At 48.0% G+C, this 15,175-nt stretch overlaps 11 non-coding genes across 11 annotated transcripts; all 11 read left to right on the forward strand.

Annotated features, from left to right (window-relative positions):
- Positions 1-2,349: 2,349 nt before the first annotated feature.
- Positions 2,350-2,421, forward strand: trnag-ucc (transfer RNA glycine (anticodon UCC)). The gene has a single exon. It is a non-coding gene; the product is annotated as a tRNA-Gly (tRNA).
- Positions 2,422-2,948: 527 nt separating this feature from the next.
- On the forward strand, positions 2,949-3,020 carry trnag-ucc (transfer RNA glycine (anticodon UCC)). The gene has a single exon. It is a non-coding gene; the product is annotated as a tRNA-Gly (tRNA).
- A 536-nt stretch (positions 3,021-3,556) lies between these two features.
- On the forward strand, positions 3,557-3,628 carry trnag-ucc (transfer RNA glycine (anticodon UCC)). Its single transcript has one exon. It is a non-coding gene; the product is annotated as a tRNA-Gly (tRNA).
- Positions 3,629-5,362: 1,734 nt separating this feature from the next.
- On the forward strand, positions 5,363-5,434 carry trnag-ucc (transfer RNA glycine (anticodon UCC)). The gene has a single exon. It is a non-coding gene; the product is annotated as a tRNA-Gly (tRNA).
- Positions 5,435-7,767: 2,333 nt separating this feature from the next.
- On the forward strand, positions 7,768-7,839 carry trnag-ucc (transfer RNA glycine (anticodon UCC)). The gene has a single exon. It is a non-coding gene; the product is annotated as a tRNA-Gly (tRNA).
- A 1,734-nt stretch (positions 7,840-9,573) lies between these two features.
- Positions 9,574-9,645, forward strand: trnag-ucc (transfer RNA glycine (anticodon UCC)). Its single transcript has one exon. It is a non-coding gene; the product is annotated as a tRNA-Gly (tRNA).
- A 564-nt stretch (positions 9,646-10,209) lies between these two features.
- Positions 10,210-10,281, forward strand: trnag-ucc (transfer RNA glycine (anticodon UCC)). Its single transcript has one exon. It is a non-coding gene; the product is annotated as a tRNA-Gly (tRNA).
- A 1,743-nt stretch (positions 10,282-12,024) lies between these two features.
- trnag-ucc (transfer RNA glycine (anticodon UCC)) lies at positions 12,025-12,096 on the forward strand. The gene has a single exon. It is a non-coding gene; the product is annotated as a tRNA-Gly (tRNA).
- Positions 12,097-13,231: 1,135 nt separating this feature from the next.
- trnag-ucc (transfer RNA glycine (anticodon UCC)) lies at positions 13,232-13,303 on the forward strand. The gene has a single exon. It is a non-coding gene; the product is annotated as a tRNA-Gly (tRNA).
- A 527-nt stretch (positions 13,304-13,830) lies between these two features.
- Positions 13,831-13,902, forward strand: trnag-ucc (transfer RNA glycine (anticodon UCC)). The gene has a single exon. It is a non-coding gene; the product is annotated as a tRNA-Gly (tRNA).
- Positions 13,903-15,037: 1,135 nt separating this feature from the next.
- On the forward strand, positions 15,038-15,109 carry trnag-ucc (transfer RNA glycine (anticodon UCC)). The gene has a single exon. It is a non-coding gene; the product is annotated as a tRNA-Gly (tRNA).
- Positions 15,110-15,175: the final 66 nt, after the last annotated feature.

The following is a 15,175-nucleotide window of genomic DNA, read 5'->3' on the forward strand; positions in this document are numbered from 1 at the left end:
ACTTTTGCTCAAAAATGTCTCCCGGGACCCTGGCCAACTCTTTGTGTCACTTGTAGCTGGAGCAATAACTTTTGAAAGGGTCTTTGGGCAGCAGTAAAGAATTAGACCTCCCCGTCAGGGAATCGAACCCCGGTCTTCCGCGTGACAGGCGGAGATACTGTCCACTATACTAACGAGGAGTTGCGGAAGGCTGGCGTCGCACCCGATCAGCGCAACTGCTGCTCGCCGCAAACAGGCTTCCCATTTGCAGGTACGGCCTCATGAGTCATATCGCTTCACAGAAGCAAAGAGAAGCCAACAGAACATGTAATATATAATTAAATATAAAGTGTCTGTATAAATTGAGGAATGTCACTGAATTAGAGAGCTTGTTTTTCAATGAAGAGATTGGTAGGTCAGGTCCATAGGTTAATGCATTTTTTTCAGTTGCTGGTCCAAACAGACAGAGTTTCAGTTCTTCTGCACACAGTCACTGATAATGTGTTGGGAGCATTGACCGCGTAAGGTGGCGTTCAGCAAACAAGCAAAACGCCTGCGTTGGTGGTATAGTGGTGAGCATAGCTGCCTTCCAAGCAGTTGACCCGGGTTTGATTCCCGGCCAACGCAATTCTTTTGCTCAAAAATGTCGCCCGGGGCCCCTGGCCAGCTCTTTGTGTCACTTGTAAATGGAGCAATAACTTTTGAATGGGTCTTTGGGCAGCAGTAAAGGACTAGACCTCCCCGTCTGGGAATCGAACCCCGGTCTTCCGCGTGACAGGCGGAGATACTGTCCACTATACTAACGAGGAGTTGCAGAAGGCTGGCGTCGCACCCGATCAGCGCAACTGCTGCTCACCGCAAACATCCTTCCCATTTGCAGGTACGGCCTCATGAGTCATATCGCTTCAAAGAAGCCAACAGAACATCTATTATATAAATAAATATGAAGTGTCTGTATAAATTGTGGAATGTCACTGAATTAGAGAGCTTGTTTTTCAATGAAGAGATTGGTAGGTAGAGTCCATAGGTTAATGCATTTTTTTCAGTTGCGAGTCCAAACAGACAGAGTTTCAGTTCCTCTGCACACAGTCGCTGAAAATGTGTTGGGAGCATTGACCGCGTAAGGTGGCGTTCAGCTAACAAGCAAAATGCCTGCGTTGGTGGTATAGTGGTGAGCATAGCTGCCTTCCAAGCAGTTGAACCGGGTTTGATTCCCGGCCAACGCAATTCTTTTGCTCAAAAATGTCTCCCGGGGCCCTGGCTAACTCTTTGTGTCACTTGTAGCTGGAGCAATAACTTTTGAATGGGTCTTTGGGCAGCAGTAAAGAATTAGACCTCCCCGTCGGGGAATCGAACCCCGGTCTTCCGCGTGACAGGCGGAGATACTGTCCACTATACTAACGAGGAGTTGCGGAAGGCTGGCGTCGCACCCAATCAGCGCAACTGCTGCTCGCCGCAAACAGGCTTCCCATTTGCAGGTACGGCCTCATGAGTCATATCGCTTCACAGAAGCAAAGAGAAGCCAACAGAACATGTAATATATAATTAAATATAATGTGTCTGTATAAATTGAGGAATGTCACTGAATTAGAGAGCTTGTTTTTCAATGAAGAGATTGGTAGGTCAGGTCCATAGGTTAATGCATTTTTTTCAGTTGCGAGTCCAAACAGACAGAGTTTCAGTTCCTCTGCACACAGTCGCTGAAAATGTGTTGGGAGCATTGACCGCCTAAGGTGGCGTTCAGCAAACAAGCAAAATGCCTGCGTTGGTGGTATTGTGGTGAGCATAGCTGCCTTCCAAGCAGTTGACCCGGGTTCGATTCCCGGCCAACGCAATACTTTTGCTCAAAAATGTCTCCCGGGACCCTGGCCAACTCTTTGTGTCACTTGTAGCTGGAGCAATAACTTTTGAAAGGGTCTTTGGGCAGCAGTAAAGAATTAGACCTCCCCGTCGGGGAATCGAACCCCGGTCTTCCGCGTGACAGGCGGAGATACTGTCCACTATACTAACGAGGAGTTGCGGAAGGCTGGCGTCGCACCCGATCAGCGCAACTGCTGCTCGCCGCAAACAGGCTTCCCATTTGCAGGTACGGCCTCATGAGTCATATCGCTTCACAGAAGCAAAGAGAAGCCAACAGAACATGTAATATATAATTAAATATAAAGTGTCTGTATAAATTGAGGAATGTCACTGAATTAGAGAGCTTGTTTTTCAATGAAGAGATTGGTAGGTCAGGTCCATAGGTTAATGCATTTTTTTCAGTTGCTGGTCCAAACAGACAGAGTTTCAGTTCTTCTGCACACAGTCACTGATAATGTGTTGGGAGCATTGACCGCGTAAGGTGGCGTTCAGCAAACAAGCAAAACGCCTGCGTTGGTGGTATAGTGGTGAGCATAGCTGCCTTCCAAGCAGTTGACCCGGGTTCGATTCCCGGCCAACGCAATTCTTTTGCTCAAAAATGTCGCCCGGGGCCCCTGGCCAGCTCTTTGTGTCACTTGTAAATGGAGCAATAACTTTTGAATGGGTCTTTGGGCAGCAGTAAAGGACTAGACCTCCCCGTCGGGGAATCGAACCCCGGTCTTCCGCGTGACAGGCGGAGATACTGTCCACTATACTAACGAGGAGTTGCAGAAGGGTGGCGTCGCACCCGATCAACGCAACTGCTGCTCACCGCAAACATCCTTCCCATTTGCAGGTACGGCCTCATGAGTCATATCGCTTCAAAGAAGCCAACAGAACATCTATTATATAAATAAATATGAAGTGTCTGTATAAATTGTGGAATGTCACTGAATTAGAGAGCTTGTTTTTCAATGAAGAGATTGGTAGGTAGAGTCCATAGGTTAATGCATTTTTTTCAGTTGCGAGTCCAAACAGACAGAGTTTCAGTTCCTCTGCACACAGTCGCTGAAAATGTGTTGGGAGCATTGACCGCCTAAGGTGGCGTTCAGCAAACAAGCAAAATGCCTGCGTTGGTGGTATAGTGGTGAGCATAGCTGCCTTCCAAGCAGTTGACCCGGGTTCGATTCCCGGCCAACGCAATACTTTTGCTCAAAAATGTCTCCCGGGACCCTGGCCAACTCTTTGTGTCACTTGTAGCTGGAGCAATAACTTTTGAAAGGGTCTTTGGGCAGCAGTAAAGAATTAGACCTCCCCGTCGGGGAATCGAACCCCGGTCTTCCGCGTGACAGGCGGAGATACTGTCCACTATACTAACGAGGAGTTGCGGAAGGCTGGCGTCGCACCCGATCAGCGCAACTGCTGCTCGCCGCAAACAGGCTTCCCATTTGCAGGTACGGCTTCATGAGTCATATCGCTTCACAGAAGCAAAGAGAAGCCAACAGAACATGTAATATATAATTAAATATAAAGTGTCTGTATAAATTGAGGAATGTCACTGAATTAGAGAGCTTGTTTTTCAATGAAGAGATTGGTAGGTCAGGTCCATAGGTTAATGCATTTTTTTCAGTTGCTGGTCCAAACAGACAGAGTTTCAGTTCTTCTGCACACAGCCACTGATAATGTGTTGGGAGCATTGACCGCGTAAGGTGGCGTTCAGCAAACAAGCAAAACGCCTGCGTTGGTGGTATAGTGGTGAGCATAGCTGCCTTCCAAGCAGTTGACCCGGGTTCGATTCCCGGCCAACGCAATTCTTTTCCTCAAAACTGTCACCCGGGGCCCCTGGCCAGCTCTTTGTGTCACTTGTAAATGGAGCAATAACTTTTGAATGGGTCTTTGGGCAGCAGTAAAGGACTAGACCTCCCCGTCGGGGAATCGAACCCCGGTCTTCCGCGTGACAGGCGGAGATACTGTCCACTATACTAACGAGGAGTTGCAGAAGGCTGGCGTCGCACCCGATCAGCGCAACTGCTGCTCACCGCAAACATCCTTCCCATTTGCAGGTACGGCCTCATGAGTCATATCGCTTCAAAGAAGCCAACAGAACATCTATTATATAAATAAATATGAAGTGTCTGTATAAATTGTGGAATGTCACTGAATTAGAGAGCTTGTTTTTCAATGAAGAGATTGGTAGGTAGAGTCCATAGGTTAATGCATTTTTTTCAGTTGCGAGTCCAAACAGACAGAGTTTCAGTTCCTCTGCACACAGTCGCTGAAAATGTGTTGGGAGCATTGACCGCCTAAGGTGGCGTTCAGCAAACAAGCAAAATGCCTGCGTTGGTGGTATTGTGGTGAGCATAGCTGCCTTCCAAGCAGTTGACCCGGGTTCGATTCCCGGCCAACGCAATACTTTTGCTCAAAAATGTCTCCCGGGACCCTGGCCAACTCTTTGTGTCACTTGTAGCTGGAGCAATAACTTTTGAAAGGGTCTTTGGGCAGCAGTAAAGAATAAGACCTCCCCGTCGGGGAATCGAACCCCGGTCTTCCGCGTGACAGGCGGAGATACTGTCCACTATACTAACGAGGAGTTGCGGAAGGCTGGCGTCGCACCCGATCAGCGCAACTGCTGCTCGCCGCAAACAGGCTTCCCATTTGCAGGTACGGCTTCATGAGTCATATCGCTTCACAGAAGCAAAGAGAAGCCAACAGAACATGTAATATATAATTAAATATAAAGTGTCTGTATAAATTGAGGAATGTCACTGAATTAGAGAGCTTGTTTTTCAATGAAGCGATTGGTAGGTCAGGTCCATAGGTTAATGCATTTTTTTCAGTTGCTGGTCCAAACAGACAGAGTTTCAGTTCCTCTGCACACAGTCACTGATAATGTGTTGGGAGCATTGACCGCGTAAGGTGGCGTTCAGCAAACAAGCAAAATGCCTGCGTTGGTGGTATAGTGGTGAGCATAGCTGCCTTCCAAGCAGTTGACCCGGGTTTGATTCCCGGCCAACGCAATTCTTTTGCTCAAAACTGTCGCCCGGGGCCCCTGGCCAGCTCTTTGTGTCACTTGTAAATGGAGGAATAACTTTTGAATGGGTCTTTGGGCAGCAGTAAAGGACTAGACCTCCCCGTCGGGGAATCGAACCCCGGTTTTCCTCGTGACAGGCGGAGATACTGTCCACTATACTAACGAGGAGTTGCAGAAGGCTGGCGTCGCACCCGATCAGCGCAACTGCTGCTCGCCGCAAACATCCTTCCCATTTGCAGGTACGGCCTCATGAGTCATATCGCTTCAAAGAAGCCAACAGAACATCTATTATATAAATAAATATGAAGTGTCTGTATAAATTGTGGAATGTCACTGAATTAGAGAGCTTGTTTTTCAATGAAGAGATTGGTAGGTAGAGTCCATAGGTTAATGCATTTTTTTCAGTTGCGAGTCCAAACAGACAGAGTTTCAGTTCCTCTGCACACAGTCGCTGAAAATGTGTTGGGAGCATTGACCGCCTAAGGTGGCATTCAGCAAACAAGCAAAATGCCTGCGTTGGTGGTATAGTGGTGAGCATAGCTGCCTTCCAAGCAGTTGACCCGGGTTCGATTCCCGGCCAACGCAATTCTTTTGCTCAAAACTGTCACCCGGGGCCCCTGGCCAGCTCTTTGTGTCACTTGTAAATGGAGCAATAACTTTTGAATGGGTCTTTGGGCAGCAGTAAAGGACTAGACCTCCCCGTCGGGGAATCGAACCCCGGTCTTCCGCGTGACAGGCGGAGATACTGTCCACTATACTAACGAGGAGTTGCGGAAGGCTGGCGTCGCACCCGATCAGCGCAACTGCTGCTCGCCGCAAACAGCCTTCCCATTTGCAGGTACGGCCTCATGAGTCATATCGCTTCACAGAAGCCAACAGAACATCTATTATATAAATAAATATGAAGTGTCTGTATAAATTGTGGAATGTCACTGAATTAGAGAGCTTGTTTTTCAATGAAGAGATTGGTAGGTAGAGTCCATAGGTTAATGCATTTTTTTCAGTTGCGAGTCCAAACAGACAGAGTTTCAGTTCCTCTGCACACAGTCGCTGATAATGTGTTGGGAGTATTGACCGCTTAAGGTGGCGTTCAGCAAACAAGCAAAATGCCTGCGTTGGTGGTATAGTGGTGAGCATAGCTGCCTTCCAAGCAGTTGACCCCGGTTCGATTCCCGACCAACGCAATTCTTTTGCTCAAAACTGTCGCCCGGGGCCCCTGGCCAGCTCGTTGTGTCACTTGTAAATGGAGCAATAACTTTTGAATGGGTCTTTGGGCAGCAGTAAAGGACTAGACCTCCCCGTCGGGGAATCGAACCCCGGTCTTCCGCGTGACAGGCAGAGATACTGTCCACTATACTAACGAGGAGTTGCAGAAGGCTGGCGTCGCACCCGATCAGCGCAACTGCTGCTCGCTGCAAACATCCTTCCCATTTGCAGGTACGGCCTCATGAGTCATATCGCTTCAAAGAAGCCAACAAAACATCTATTATATAAATAAATATGAAGTGTCTGTATAAATTGTGGAATGTCACTGAATTAGAGAGCTTGTTTTTCAATGAAGAGATTGGTAGGTAGAGTCCATAGGTTAATGCATTTTTTTCAGTTGCGAGTCCAAACAGACAGAGTTTCAGTTCTTCTGCACACAGTCACTGATAATGTGTTGGGAGCATTGACCGCGTAAGGTGGCGTTCAGCAAACAAGCAAAACGCCTGCGTTGGTGGTATAGTGGTGAGCATAGCTGCCTTCCAAGCAGTTGACCCGGGTTCGATTCTCGGCCAACGCAATACTTTTGCTCAAAAATGTCTCCCGGGACCCTGGCCAACTCTTTGTGTCACTTGTAGCTGGAGCAATAACTTTTGAAAGGGTCTTTGGGCAGCAGTAAAGAATTAGACCTCCCCGTCGGGGAATCGAACCCCGGTCTTCCGCGTGACAGGCGGAGATACTGTCCACTATACTAACGAGGAGTTGCGGAAGGCTGGCGTCGCACCCGATCAGCGCAACTGCTGCTCGCCGCAAACAGGCTTCCCATTTGCAGGTACGGCTTCATGAGTCATATCGCTTCACAGAAGCAAAGAGAAGCCAACAGAACATGTAATATATAATTAAATATAAAGTGTCTGTATAAATTGAGGAATGTCACTGAATTAGAGAGCTTGTTTTTCAATGAAGAGATTGGTAGGTCAGGTCCATAGGTTAATGCATTTTTTTCAGTTGCTGGTCCAAACAGACAGAGTTTCAGTTCCTCTGCACACAGTCACTGATAATGTGTTGGGAGCATTGACCGCGTAAGGTGGCGTTCAGCAAACAAGCAAAATGCCTGCGTTGGTGGTATAGTGGTGATTATAGCTGCCTTCCAAGCAGTTGACCCGGGTTTGATTCCCGGCCAACGCAATTCTTTTGCTCAAAACTGTCGCCCGGGGCCCCTGGCCAGCTCTTTGTGTCACTTGTAAATGGAGGAATAACTTTTGAATGGGTCTTTGGGCAGCAGTAAAGGACTAGACCTCCCCGTCGGGGAATCGAACCCCGGTTTTCCTCGTGACAGGCGGAGATACTGTCCACTATACTAACGAGGAGTTGCAGAAGGCTGGCGTCGCACCCGATCAGCGCAACTGCTGCTCGCCGCAAACATCCTTCCCATTTGCAGGTACGGCCTCATGAGTCATATCGCTTCAAAGAAGCCAACAGAACATCTATTATATAAATAAATATGAAGTGTCTGTATAAATTGTGGAATGTCACTGAATTAGAGAGCTTGTTTTTCAATGAAGAGATTGGTAGGTAGAGTCCATAGGTTAATGCATTTTTTTCAGTTGCGAGTCCAAACAGACAGAGTTTCAGTTCCTCTGCACACAGTCGCTGAAAATGTGTTGGGAGCATTGACCGCCTAAGGTGGCGTTCAGCAAACAAGCAAAATGCCTGCGTTGGTGGTATAGTGGTGAGCATAGCTGCCTTCCAAGCAGTTGACCCGGGTTCGATTCCCGGCCAACGCAATTCTTTTGCTCAAAACTGTCACCCGGGGCCCCTGGCCAGCTCTTTGTGTCACTTGTAAATGGAGCAATAACTTTTGAATGGGTCTTTGGGCAGCAGTAAAGGACTAGACCTCCCCGTCGGGGAATCGAACCCCGGTCTTCCGCGTGACAGGCGGAGATACTGTCCACTATACTAACGAGGAGTTGCGGAAGGCTGGCGTCGCACCCGATCAGCGCAACTGCTGCTCGCCGCAAACAGCCTTCCCATTTGCAGGTACGGCCTCATGAGTCATATCGCTTCACAGAAGCCAACAGAACATCTATTATATAAATAAATATGAAGTGTCTGTATAAATTGTGGAATGTCACTGAATTAGAGAGCTTGTTTTTCAATGAAGAGATTGGTAGGTAGAGTCCATAGGTTAATGCATTTTTTTCAGTTGCGAGTCCAAACAGACAGAGTTTCAGTTCCTCTGCACACAGTCGCTGATAATGTGTTGGGAGCATTGACCGCTTAAGGTGGCGTTCAGCAAACAAGCAAAATGCCTGCGTTGGTGGTATAGTGGTGAGCATAGCTGCCTTCCAAGCAGTTGACCCCGGTTCGATTCCCGACCAACGCAATTCTTTTGCTCAAAACTGTCGCCCGGGGCCCCTGGCCAGCTCGTTGTGTCACTTGTAAATGGAGCAATAACTTTTGAATGGGTCTTTGGGCAGCAGTAAAGGACTAGACCTCCCCGTCGGGGAATCGAACCCCGGTCTTCCGCGTGACAGGCAGAGATACTGTCCACTATACTAACGAGGAGTTGCAGAAGGCTAGCGTCGCACCCGATCAGCGCAACTGCTGCTCGCTGCAAACATCCTTCCCATTTGCAGGTACGGCCTCATGAGTCATATCGCTTCAAAGAAGCCAACAGAACATCTATTATATAAATAAATATGAAGTGTCTGTATAAATTGTGGAATGTCACTGAATTAGAGAGCTTGTTTTTCAATGAAGAGATTGGTAGGTAGAGTCCATAGGTTAATGCATTTTTTTCAGTTGCGAGTCCAAACAGACAGAGTTTCAGTTCTTCTGCACACAGTCACTGATAATGTGTTGGGAGCATTGACCGCGTAAGGTGGCGTTCAGCAAACAAGCAAAACGCCTGCGTTGGTGGTATAGTGGTGAGCATAGCTGCCTTCCAAGCAGTTGACCCGGGTTCGATTCTCGGCCAACGCAATACTTTTGCTCAAAAATGTCTCCCGGGACCCTGGCCAACTCTTTGTGTCACTTGTAGCTGGAGCAATAACTTTTGAAAGGGTCTTTGGGCAGCAGTAAAGAATTAGACCTCCCCGTCGGGGAATCGAACCCCGGTCTTCCGCGTGACAGGCGGAGATACTGTCCACTATACTAACGAGGAGTTGCGGAAGGCTGGCGTCGCACCCGATCAGCGCAACTGCTGCTCGCCGCAAACAGGCTTCCCATTTGCAGGTACGGCTTCATGAGTCATATCGCTTCACAGAAGCAAAGAGAAGCCAACAGAACATGTAATATATAATTAAATATAAAGTGTCTGTATAAATTGAGGAATGTCACTGAATTAGAGAGCTTGTTTTTCAATGAAGAGATTGGTAGGTCAGGTCCATAGGTTAATGCATTTTTTTCAGTTGCTGGTCCAAACAGACAGAGTTTCAGTTCTTCTGCACACAGTCACTGATAATGTGTTGGGAGCATTGACCGCGTAAGGTGGCGTTCAGCAAACAAGCAAAACGCCTGCGTTGGTGGTATAGTGGTGAGCATAGCTGCCTTCCAAGCAGTTGACCCGGGTTCGATTCCCGGCCAACGCAATTCTTTTGCTCAAAACTGTCGCCCGGGGCCCCTGGCCAGCTCTTTGTGTCACTTGTAAATGGAGCAATAACTTTTGAATGGGTCTTTGGGCAGCAGTAAAGGACTAGACCTCCCAGTCGGGGAATCGAACCCCGGTCTTCCGCGTGACAGGCGGAGATACTGTCCACTATACTAACGAGGAGTTGCAGAAGGCTGGCGTCGCACCCGATCAGCGCAACTGCTGCTCGCTGCAAACATCCTTCCCATTTGCAGGTACGGCCTCATGAGTCATATCGCTTCAAAGAAGCCAACAGAACATCTATTATATAAATAAATATGAAGTGTCTGTATAAATTGTGGAATGTCACTGAATTAGAGAGCTTGTTTTTCAATGAAGAGATTGGTAGGTAGAGTCCATAGGTTAATGCATTTTTTTCAGTTGCGAGTCCAAACAGACAGAGTTTCAGTTCCTCTGCACACAGTGTTCAGTTCTCAGTTCTCTGTTCAGTTCCTCTGAACACAGTGAAAATGTGTTGGGAGCATTGACCGCCTAAGGTGGCGTTCAGCAAACAAGCAAAATGCCTGCGTTGGTGGTATAGTGGTGAGCATAGCTGCCTTCCAAGCAGTTGACCCGGGTTCGATTCCCGGCCAACGCAATACTTTTGCTCAAAAATGTCTCCCGGGACCCTGGCCAACTCTTTGTGTCACTTGTAGCTGGAGCAATAACTTTTGAAAGGGTCTTTGGGCAGCAGTAAAGAATTAGACCTCCCCGTCGGGGAATCGAACCCCGGTCTTCCGCGTGACAGGCGGAGATACTGTCCACTATACTAACGAGGAGTTGCGGAAGGCTGGCGTCGCACCCGATCAGCGCAACTGCTGCTCGCCGCAAACAGGCTTCCCATTTGCAGGTACGGCCTCATGAGTCATATCGCTTCACAGAAGCAAAGAGAAGCCAACAGAACATGTAATATATAATTAAATATAAAGTGTCTGTATAAATTGAGGAATGTCACTGAATTAGAGAGCTTGTTTTTCAATGAAGAGATTGGTAGGTCAGGTCCATAGGTTAATGCATTTTTTTCAGTTGCTGGTCCAAACAGACAGAGTTTCAGTTCTTCTGCACACAGTCACTGATAATGTGTTGGGAGCATTGACCGCGTAAGGTGGCGTTCAGCAAACAAGCAAAACGCCTGCGTTGGTGGTATAGTGGTGAGAATAGCTGCCTTCCAAGCAGTTGACCCGGGTTCGATTCCCGGCCAACGCAATTCTTTTGCTCAAAAATGTCGCCCGGGGCCCCTGGCCAGCTCTTTGTGTCACTTGTAAATGGAGCAATAACTTTTGAATGGGTCTTTGGGCAGCAGTAAAGGACTAGACCTCCCCGTCGGGGAATCGAACCCCGGTCTTCCGCGTGACAGGCGGAGATACTGTCCACTATACTAACGAGGAGTTGCAGAAGGGTGGCGTCGCACCCGATCAGCGCAACTGCTGCTCACCGCAAACATCCTTCCCATTTGCAGGTACGGCCTCATGAGTCATATCGCTTCAAAGAAGCCAACAGAACATCTATTATATAAATAAATATGAAGTGTCTGTATAAATTGAGGAATGTCACTGAATTAGAGAGCTTGTTTTTCAATGAAGAGATTGGTAGGTAGAGTCCATAGGTTAATGCATTTTTTTCAGTTGCGAGTCCAAACAGACAGAGTTTCAGTTCCTCTGCACACAGTCGCTGAAAATGTGTTGGGAGCATTGACCGCCTAAGGTGGCGTTCAGCAAACAAGCAAAATGCCTGCGTTGGTGATATAGTGGTGAGCATAGCTGCCTTCCAAGCAGTTGACCCGGGTTCGATTCCCGGCCAACACAATACTTTTGCTCAAAAATGTCTCCCGGGACCCTGGCCAACTCTTTGTGTCACTTGTAGCTGGAGCAATAACTTTTGAAAGGGTCTTTGGGCAGCAGTAAAGAATTAGACCTCCCCGTCGGGGAATCGAACCCCGGTCTTCCGCGTGACAGGCGGAGATACTGTCCACTATACTAACGAGGAGTTGCGGAAGGCTGGCGTCGCACCCGATCAGCGCAACTGCTGCTCGCCGCAAACAGGCTTCCCATTTGCAGGTACGGCTTCATGAGTCATATCGCTTCACAGAAGCAAAGAGAAGCCAACAGAACATGTAATATATAATTAAATATAAAGTGTCTGTATAAATTGAGGAATGTCACTGAATTAGAGAGCTTGTTTTTCAATGAAGAGATTGGTAGGTCAGGTCCATAGGTTAATGCATTTTTTTCAGTTGCTGGTCCAAACAGACAGAGTTTCAGTTCTTCTGCACACAGTCACTGATAATGTGTTGGGAGCATTGACCGCGTAAGGTGGCGTTCAGCAAACAAGCAAAACGCCTGCGTTGGTGGTATAGTGGTGAGCATAGCTGCCTTCCAAGCAGTTGACCCGGGTTCGATTCCCGGCCAACGCAATTCTTTTGCTCAAAACTGTCGCCCGGGGCCCCTGGCCAGCTCTTTGTGTCACTTGTAAATGGAGCAATAACTTTTGAATGGGTCTTTGGGCAGCAGTAAAGGACTAGACCTCCCCGTCGGGGAATCGAACCCCGGTCTTCCGCGTGACAGGCGGAGATACTGTCCACTATACTAACGAGGAGTTGCGGAAGGCTGGCGTCGCACCCGATCAGCGCAACTGCTGCTCACCGCAAACATCCTTCCCATTTGCAGGTACGGCCTCATGAGTCATATCGCTTCAAAGAAGCCAACAGAACATCTATTATATAAATAAATATGAAGTGTCTGTATAAATTGAGGAATGTCACTGAATTAGAGAGCTTGTTTTTCAATGAAGAGATTGGTAGGTAGAGTCCATAGGTTAATGCATTTTTTTCAGTTGCGAGTCCAAACAGACAGAGTTTCAGTTCCTCTGCACACAGTCGCTGAAAATGTGTTGGGAGCATTGACCGCGTAAGGTGGCGTTCAGCTAACAAGCAAAATGCCTGCGTTGGTGGTATAGTGGTGAGCATAGCTGCCTTCCAAGCAGTTGACCCGGGTTTGATTCCCGGCCAACGCAATTCTTTTGCTCAAAAATGTCTCCCGGGGCCCTGGCTAACTCTTTGTGTCACTTGCAGCTGGAGCAATAACTTTTGAATGGGTCTTTGGGCAGCAGTAAAGAATTAGACCTCCCCGTCGGGGAATCGAACCCCGGTCTTCCGCGTGACAGGCGGAGATACTGTCCACTATACTAACGAGGAGTTGCGGAAGGCTGGCGTCGCACCCAATCAGCGCAACTGCTGCTCGCCGCAAACAGGCTTCCCATTTGCAGGTACGGCCTCATGAGTCATATCGCTTCACAGAAGCAAAGAGAAGCCAACAGAACATGTAATATATAATTAAATATAAAGTGTCTGTATAAATTGAGGAATGTCACTGAATTAGAGAGCTTGTTTTTCAATGAAGAGATTGGTAGGTCAGGTCCATAGGTTAATGCATTTTTTTCAGTTGCTGGTCCAAACAGACAGAGTTTCAGTTCCTCTGCACACAGTCACTGATAATGTGTTGGGAGCATTGACCGCGTAAGGTGGCGTTCAGCAAACAAGTAAAATGCCTGCGTTGGTGGTATAGTGGTGAGCATAGCTGCCTTCCAAGCAGTTGACCCGGGTTCGATTCCCGGCCAACGCAATTCTTTTGCTCAAAACTGTCGCCCGGGGCCCCTGGCCAGCTCTTTGTGTCACTTGTAAATGAAGCAATAACTTTTGAATGGGTCTTTGGGCAGCAGTAAAGGACTAGACCTCCCCGTCGGGGAATCGAACCCCGGTCTTACGCGTGACAGGCGGAGATACTGTCCACTATACTTACGAGGAGTTGCAGAAGGCTGGCGTCGCACCCGATCAGCGCAACTGCTGCTCGCTGCAAACATCCTTCCCATTTGCAGGTACGGCCTCATGAGTCATATCGCTTCAAAGAAGCCAACAGAACATCTATTATATAAATAAATATGAAGTGTCTGTATAAATTGTGGAATGTCACTGAATTAGAGAGCTTGTTTTTCAATGAAGAGATTGGTAGGTAGAGTCCATAGGTTAATGCATTTTTTTCAGTTGCGAGTCCAAACAGACAGAGTTTCAGTTCCTCTGCACACAGTCGCTGAAAATGTGTTGGGAGCATTGACCGCCTAAGGTGGCGTTCAGCAAACAAGCAAAATGCCTGCGTTGGTGGTATAGTGGTGAGCATAGCTGCCTTCCAAGCAGTTGACCCGGGTTCGATTCCCGGCCAACGCAATACTTTTGCTCAAAAATGTCTCCCGGGACCCTGGCCAACTCTTTGTGTCACTTGTAGCTGGAGCAATAACTTTTGAAAGGGTCTTTGGGGAGCAGTAAAGAATTAGACCTCCCCGTCGGGGAATCAAACCCCGGTCTTCCGCGTGACAGGCGGAGATACTGTCCACTATACTAACGAGGAGTTGCGGAAGGCTGGCGTCGCACCCGATCAGCGCAACTGCTGCTCACCGCAAACAAGCTTCCCATTTGCAGGTACGGCCTCATGAGTCATATCGCTTCACAGAAGCAAAGAGAAGCCAACAGAACATGTAATATATAATTAAATATAAAGTGTCTGTATAAATTGAGGAATGTCACTGAATTAGAGAGCTTGTTTTTCAATGAAGAGATTGGTAGGTCAGGTCCATAGGTTAATGCATTTTTTTCAGTTGCTGGTCCAAACAGACAGAGTTTCAGTTCCTCTGCACACAGTCACTGATAATGTGTTGGGAGCATTGACCGCGTAAGGTGGCGTTCAGCAAACAAGCAAAATGCCTGCGTTGGTGGTATAGTGGTGAGCATAGCTGCCTTCCAAGCAGTTGACCCGGGTTTGATTCCCGGCCAACGCAATTCTTTTGCTCAAAACTGTCGCCCGGGGCCCCTGGCCAGCTCTTTGTGTCACTTGTAAATGGAGCAATAACTTTTGAATGGGTCTTTGGGCAGCAGTAAAGGACTAGACCTCCCCGTCGGGGAATCGAACCCCGGTTTTCCGCGTGACAGGCGGAGATACTGTCCACTATACTAACGAGGAGTTGCAGAAGGCTGGCGTCGCACCCGATCAGCGCAACTGCTGCTCGCCGCAAACATCCTTCCCATTTGCAGGTACGGCCTCATGAGTCATATCGCTTCAAAGAAGCCAACAGAACATCTATTATATAAATAAATATGAAGTGTCTGTATAAATTGTGGAATGTCACTGAATTAGAGAGCTTGTTTTTCAATGAAGAGATTGGTAGGTAGAGTCCATAGGTTAATGCATTTTTTTCAGTTGCGAGTCCAAACAGACAGAGTTTCAGTTCCTCTGCACACAGTCGCTGAAAATGTGTTGGGAGCATTGACCGCCTAAGGTGGCGTTCAGCAAACAAGCAAAATGCCTGCGTTGGTGGTATAGTGGTGAGCATAGCTGCCTTCCAAGCAGTTGACCCGGGTTCGATTCCCGGCCAACGCAATACTTTTGCTCAAAAATGTCTCCCGGGACCCTGGCCAACTCTTTGTGTCACTTGTAGCTGGAGCA

This window comes from Pseudorasbora parva, chromosome 2, assembly GCF_024679245.1.
Source record: "Pseudorasbora parva isolate DD20220531a chromosome 2, ASM2467924v1, whole genome shotgun sequence".
Taxonomy (NCBI): Eukaryota; Metazoa; Chordata; class Actinopteri; order Cypriniformes; family Gobionidae; genus Pseudorasbora; species Pseudorasbora parva.